This window comes from Crinia signifera, unplaced genomic scaffold, assembly GCF_055691185.1.
Source record: "Crinia signifera unplaced genomic scaffold, ASM5569118v1 HAP2_SCAFFOLD_165, whole genome shotgun sequence".
Classification (NCBI taxonomy): domain Eukaryota; kingdom Metazoa; phylum Chordata; class Amphibia; order Anura; family Myobatrachidae; genus Crinia; species Crinia signifera.
The window spans coordinates 27,501-35,000 of NW_028142058.1; the positions used below are offsets into that span (position 1 = coordinate 27,501).

The 7,500-nt window shown below is 39.6% G+C and overlaps 2 non-coding genes across 2 annotated transcripts; both read left to right on the forward strand.

The window, feature by feature from the left end:
• The first annotated feature begins 4,319 nt into the window (after nt 1-4,319).
• Nucleotides 4,320-4,391, forward strand: TRNAQ-UUG (transfer RNA glutamine (anticodon UUG)). Its single transcript has one exon. It is a non-coding gene; the product is annotated as a tRNA-Gln (tRNA).
• Nucleotides 4,392-7,264: 2,873 nt separating this feature from the next.
• Nucleotides 7,265-7,336, forward strand: TRNAQ-CUG (transfer RNA glutamine (anticodon CUG)). Its single transcript has one exon. It is a non-coding gene; the product is annotated as a tRNA-Gln (tRNA).
• The last annotated feature ends 164 nt before the right edge of the window (nt 7,337-7,500 follow it).

Sequence of the window (7,500 nt, forward strand, 5' to 3'; positions counted from 1 at the left end):
TAATCCTCATTTATAAAGAAGCATTCTGGACTATGAATCCAGACATACAAGTTAGATTTTATGGAACCATTTTTGCACGTAAATTTAATTTCTGGGATAATTATACTAAAGTGAGCACTCTGGACTATGAATCCAGTCATCCAAGTTCAATTCTTAGATTGTCCGGAACCATTTTTGCACATAAAGGTCACCTCTGGGATATTTATAATAATATGAGCCTTTTTTGAAAAGCTAGCCCTCTAAGCGAATAATTTAAGATTGTTTTTGAAATGTGGTTCCATGGTGTAATGGTTAGCACTCTGGACTCTGAATCCAGTGATCCGAGTTCAAATCTCGGTGGGAGCTTTGTATCTTATTGCACTTACAGTTCAAATATCTTGTACTTCTTACTAATGTTCATTTTAAGGGAAGCACTCTGTATCATGAATCCAGCCATCCAACGTCAATTCTCAGTTTGACCCCAACCATTTTTGCACATAAAGTTCAACTATGTGGTAATTAGAAGAAAATTGGCCTCTTTTGAAGCTTTCAATCTAAGGAAAAATGTATAAATGTCTTTGAAATGTGGTTCCATGGTGTAATGGTTAGCACTCTGGACTTTGAATCCAGTGATTCGAGTTCAAATCTCGGTGGGACCTTGAGAAGTTTTGCACGTACCGTTGAAATATGCTGTTCAATTCTTTTTTTTTTTTTTTACTTTGTTTCCCTTTTATTATTTTCTTAGTATACATACAATTATATTAGACAGAGTTCGTCTAACACAATATACACAGACAACAAAAATACAAAAATAAAATACAGACGAATTCCTATATTCCCTTAATATACCAGGTTCCTTTCCCTTACCTCCTTCCCTCCTCTTCATAGCCAGAATGGCGTCGATTTTATACAGACAATCCCGGCACATATTTTTTTTTTCTTTAGTTATTTATTTGTTTCTTAATCCTACTGTGACTAATGTGGGTGTTGTTAGTCGTGATTCTATATGTGAAATTCCTTTGTGTAATGCTTGCCCTATCTGTGTTTATTGAGTTATATTAAGCTTATATTAAAGTGCTAGTGTAAGTAGTGTCCGTGTCTTTTCTGATTGTGCTATATATAGATGTGGTGTAAACGTAGCCTAATGTGGTGACTATATGTAGTGAGTGTGTATTTGTGTTTCCCTATGTTTGGGCTTGTGTCAGTGCTTTGTATGGCCTTTTGTGGGTGTGCTTATTTTCCCTTACATTTTAAATATTCACCTCTCCATACCTCTGCTCTTTCCCCTCCTTTCTCATTGTGCCCTTCTAGATGATCCATAGTACTCATCGTCGCCATTTTGGCTTCACAGAAATATAGGCAAAAAAAAAAAAAAAGTAAACCCCGTTCTGCTCACTAGTATACGCGATTTATCCCCCCCCCCTTCATACCCATTACTCCTTCCTTGTGCCTATTACTTATTATCTATTACCTTGTTAGCATATCATTTTAGGTCATATACTTTATTTCTTACCCCATTTGTATTCTTTCCTCTGGTTTTATTCCCATAAGATTATCTGCATTTATTTTATTTTTTATCATGACTTTAGTATTTAGAATTAAGTTTCATACTTTTCTCTTGCAGCCTACTTTCTTATTATATAGCTCTTGATTACTTTTTAAATACTTATTTACTCGAGCCTAAAATCTATATGGTTATCCTTCTCCTCTATCTTGTAGCTCGAAGGAGGGAATATCTACTCCTATCATTGATAAATTCCATCTCTCCCATTTTTTAGTATAATTTGAGATTGAGCCTCTGCTCTTATACATAATCCTTCCATGTCCGGATACTTCATTTATCAGAGCTCTCCAATGATAGATATTGGGTGATTCTGGGGCCATCCACTTTCTAGCTATAAGGACCTTAGCCAAAGTTGTTAAACAAAGAACATATTGATATATTATTTTAGAATGTGTCTCTTGTAGGCCTAGGCCAAATAAACATATCCTAGCTGACATCATCGGGAGAGTTAATTCAGTAGACACTATATCTCTCGATACTTTTAACCAAAAATCCTGTATTGGTGGACAAGTCCACAGCATATGCCAAAAATCAGCCCCCTCCTGCCCACATTTTGGACATACAGAGTTTGATCTCAGTTTTGCTTTAAAGAGAGATATAGGTGTACGATAAATCCTATGTGTGATATAGAAATGTGTCTGCTGGTATCTAACACACGGAGTAGTGTATTTAGTAGATCTCAGAATTTGCGCCCACTGCTCATTAGAAAGCTCCCCTATATTTAATTCCCATTTGTTTTTAAGCTGATCGAATATATATAGGTTAATTTGATTATTTATTTCTCCATATATTCTGGATATTTGACCCCTAGATCTCAAAGAATGGAGAAACCTTTTTACAGGAGATGTCAGTATATGTATAGGATCCTTTCCGAACTGGGTTTGTGCAGCACTTCTTATCTGTAAATATCTAAAAAATGCTTCATTAGGGATATCAAACTCTTCTTTCATTTGATCGAATGATTTGAAAGTCCCCTGACTATATAGCTGCTGCACCTCACAAATTCCAGTTTTTTTCCAGAAAGTATCTTGAGATAGAGTCTTAAATTCTTTAAGTATTGGGTTGTGCCATAATGGTGACTCCTCCTCTATTTCTTCCCAATCATAGATCTTATGGATCAGTCGCCACACTGTCACCATCTGCCCAAGAAGGGGAGGTAGGGACACGACCGAGACCCCAGACAACAGGAACTGTATAGGTGTATAATCAAATTTTCCAAATTTAGTCGCAAGATCCCTAAAAGTTAATATATCCCTTCCCTTCAACCAGTTTGAAATATGTACAAGTTGAGCAGCAAGATAGTAGGCTCTCACATTCGACAAACCCAACCCACCATCATCTTTGGATTTTACTAAGGTTTGAATGGCAACTCTTGGCGTTCCCCCTCCCCAAATAAAGGATGATATCACACTGTCTATTGCTAAAAATACTTTTTTCGGTATATATCTAGGTGAGTGTTGTAATAAGTATAAATATTTAGGTTGAATCACCATCTTAATTAAATTAATACGACCTACAACTGTCAAAGGTAACTTCTTCCAAATATGCATTTTAGATTTAAACTCCTGTGTTACAGAGTCAATATTTTGGAAGACAAAGTCTTTCGGGTTAGGGGTAATCCATACTCCCAAATATCTAAATCTTAATGTCCATTGTAATGGGCAGGAGAGATCTATTTCATGCGGTATTTTGCCCGCAATTGGAAGTATATATGATTTAGTCCAATTTATACCTATTCCCGAGTACTCCCCAAATGAGTTTATTATCCGTAATATAGCAGGCAATGATCTCTTTGCCTCTCTCAGGAATAAAAGTACATCATCCGCATACAGTGCTATAGTATCCGAGATACCTCCCATTGACAAGCCTTCAATTTCAGGGGACGCACGGATATAGCTAGCAAGAGGTTCTATTGCCAGGGCAAATAAGGCCGGAGATAGAGGGCATCCCTGTCGTGTGCCTCTCTCCAGAGAAAATCGCTCCGTAGTATACCCATTGACAGTTATGCGTGCAGCTGGAGCGGAGTATAGCAATTTTATCCATCTTATAAATCCCTGACCACAGGAGAATTTACTTAATACTTTCAACAGATATCCCCACTCTACTGAGTCGAACGCTTTGGCGGCGTCCAACGACGCCACCGCCGCGCCCGGCCCAGTCTCCTCTCCCGACTGTAAATGACTGAACAGTCTTCTGATGTTTTGCATAGTACTTCTCCCCGGCATAAATCCAGTCTGATCTCCGTGGACGATTGACCCGATCACGGAGTTCAGCCTGGCAGCCAAAATTCTAGCTAAAATTTTAACGTCTGTTGACAATAACGAAATGGGTCGATATGATTCAGGTGACGTGGGATCTTTTCCTGGAACCATTTTTGCACATAAAGGTCACCTCTGGGATATTTATAATAATATGAGCCTTTTTTGAAAAGCTAGCCCTCTAAGCGAATAATTTAAGATTGTTTTTGAAATGTGGTTCCATGGTGTAATGGTTAGCACTCTGGACTCTGAATCCAGTGATCTGAGTTCAAATCTCGGTGGGACATTTGTATCTTTTTGCACTTACAGTTCAAATATCCTGTTCAATCTTGTACTTCTTACTAATGTTCATTTTCAGGGAAGCACTCTGGATCATGAATCCAGCCATCCAACTTCAATTCTCAGTTTGACCAGAATCATTTTTGCACATAAAGTTCAACTATGTGGTAATTAGAAGAAAATTGGCCTCTTTTGAAGCTTTCAATCTAAGGAAGAATGTATAAATGTCTATGAAATGTGGTTCCATGGTGTAATGGTTAGCACTCTGGACTTTGAATCCAGTGATCCGAGTTCAAATCTCGGTGGGACCTTGAGAAGTTTTGCACGTACCATTGAAATATGCTGTTCAATTCTATACTTGTAATAATCCTCATTTATAAAGAAGCATTCTTGACTATGAATCCAGACAAACAAGTTCAATTCTTAGATTCTATGGAACCATTTTTACACGTAAATTTAATTTCTGGGATAATTATACTAAAGTGAGCACTTTGGACTATGAATCCAGTCATCCAAGTTCAATTCTTAGATTGTCTCGAACCATTTTTGCACATAAAGGTCACCTCTGGGATATTTATAATAATATGAGCCTTTTTTGAAAAGCTAGCCCTCTGAACGAATAATTTAAGATTGTTTTTGAAATGTTGTTCCATGGTGTAATGGTTAGCACTCTGGACTCTAAATCCAGTGATCCGAGTTCAAATCTCGGTGGGACCTTTGTATCTTTTTGCACTTACAGTTCAAATATCTTGTACTTCTTACTAATGTTCATTTTAAGGGAAGCACTCTGGATCATGAATCCAGCCATCCAACGTCAATTCTCAGTTTGACCCCAACCATTTTTGCACATAAAGTTCAACTATGTGGTAATTAGACCTTGAGAAATTTTGCACGTACCGTTGAAATATGCTGTTTAATTCTTTACTTGTAATGATCCTTATTTATAAAGAAGCATTCTGGACTATAAATCCAGACGTACAGGTTAAATTCTTAGATTGTCCGGAACCATTTTTGCACATAAAGGTAATTTCTGGGATAATTATACTAAAGTGAACACTCTGGACTATGAATCCAGTCATCAAAGTTCAATTCTCAGATTGCCTGGAACCATTTTTGCACATAAAGGTCATCTCTGTGATAATTATACTAATATGATCCTATTTTGAAGCTAGCCCTCTAAGCCAATAGTTTGAAACTGTTTCCGAAATGTGGTTCCATGGTGTAATGGTTAGCACTCTGGACTCTGAATCCAGTGATCTGAGTTCAAATCTCGGTGGGACATTTGTAACTTTTTGCACTTACAGTTCAAATATCCTGTTCAATCTTGTACTTCTTACTAATGTTTATTTTCAGGGAAGCACTCTGGATCATGAATCCAGCCATCCAACTTCAATTCTCAGTTTGACCAGAATCATTTTTGCACATAAAGTTCAACTATGTGGTAATTAGAAGAAAATTGGCCTCTTTTGAAGCTTTCAATCTAAGGAAGAATGTATAAATGTCTATGAAATGTGGTTCCATGGTGTAATGGTTAGCACTCTGGACTTTGAATCCAGTGATCCGAGTTCAAATCTCAGTGGGACCTTGAGAAGTTTTGCACGTACCGTTGAAATATGCTGTTCAATTCTATACTTGTAATAATCCTCATTTATAAAGAAGCATTCTTGACCATGAATCCAGACAAACAAGTTCAATTCTTAGATTCTATGGAACCATTTTTACACGTAAATTTAATTTCTGGGATAATTATACTAAAGTGAGCACTCTGGACTATGAATCCAGTCATCCAAGTTCAATTCTTAGATTGTCCGGAACCATTTTTGCACATAAAGGTCACCTCTGGGATATTTATAATAATATGAGCCTTTTTTGAAAAGCTAGCCCTCTGAACGAATAATTTAAGATTGTTTTTGAAATGTGGTTCCATGGTGTAATGTTTAGCACTCTGGATTCTAAATCCAGTGATCCGAGTTCAAATCTCGGTGGGACCTTTGTATCTTTTTGCACTTACAGTTCAAATATCCTGTTCAATCTTGTACTTCTTACTAATGTTCATTTTCAGGGAAGCACTCTGGATCATGAATCCAGCCATCCAACTTCAATTCTCAGTTTGACCAGAATCATTTTTGCACATAAAGTTCGGTACTTGTGTATTTTGGCGGCGCCCCCGATGTCCGTCGTACGACGAACAGATCGCATCGCATCGCATGCCATGCACCCGATGGCATGCGATGCGATGCGACGCGATTTTGACCCCCTATACGACCAAAAATCGTATAAGCACCCTAAAGGGTGCTTTTGAGCACCCAAATGGGTGCTTACAATGTTAAATGCACCTCCACGCCACCCCCCACTATAAACGTGAACCCGAAGCGTGGCGAGCGCAGCGAGCCCGCGAGGGGCGGCGGTACGCGTCCTACGACCTTTTCATACCCCAACTATCCACGTCGGCGTGGAGTTGAGAATAGAATAGTGTGGCGAGCGCAGCGAGCCACCGAGCCCGAAGCGTGGCGAGTGCAGCGAGCCCCGCGAGGGGACGCGGATACCTTCACAGTTATACGCGTCCCCTCGCGGGCTTCACAGGTGTCCGTGGCGACGCGGACACCTGTGAAGCCCGCGAGGGGACGCGTTTACCTGTGAAGGTATCCGCGTCCCCTCGCGGGGCTTGCTGCGCTCGCCACGCTTCGGGCTCGGTGGCTCGCTGCGCTCGCCACACTATTCTATTCTCAACTCCACGCCGACGTGGATAGTGGGGGTATGAAAAGGTCGTAGGACGCGTACCGCCGCCCCTCGCGGGCTCGCTGCGCTCGCCACGCTTCGGGTTCACGTTTATAGTGGGGGGTGGCGTGGGGGTGCATTTAACATTGTAAGCACCCATTTGGGTGCTTAACTTTGTATAAGCACCCATTAGGGTGCTTATACAATGTTTAATCGCATCGCATCGCATCGTATGGCATCGTATGCCATGTACAATGGCATACAATTTCAAAATTGTATGCCATCGTGCACTATCGTACGATATCGCGTCGCATCGCATACCATCGTATGTGTTATGGTATGCGATGCGATGGGCGCCGCCAAAATACACAAGTACCTAAAGTTCAACTATGTGGTAATTAGAAGAAAATTGGCCTCTTTTGAAGCTTTCAATCTAAGGAAAAATTTATAACTGTCTTTGAAATGTGGTTCCATGGTGTAATGGTTAGCACTCTGGACTCTGAATCCAGTGATCCGAGTTCAAATCTCGGTGGGACCTTTGTATCTTATTGCACTTACAGTTCAAATATCTTGTACTTCTTACTAATGTTCATTTTAAGGGAAGCACTCTGTATCATGAATCCAGCCATCCAACGTCAATTCTCAGTTTGACCCCAACCATTTTTGCACATAAAGTTCAACTATGTGGTAATTAGAAGAAAA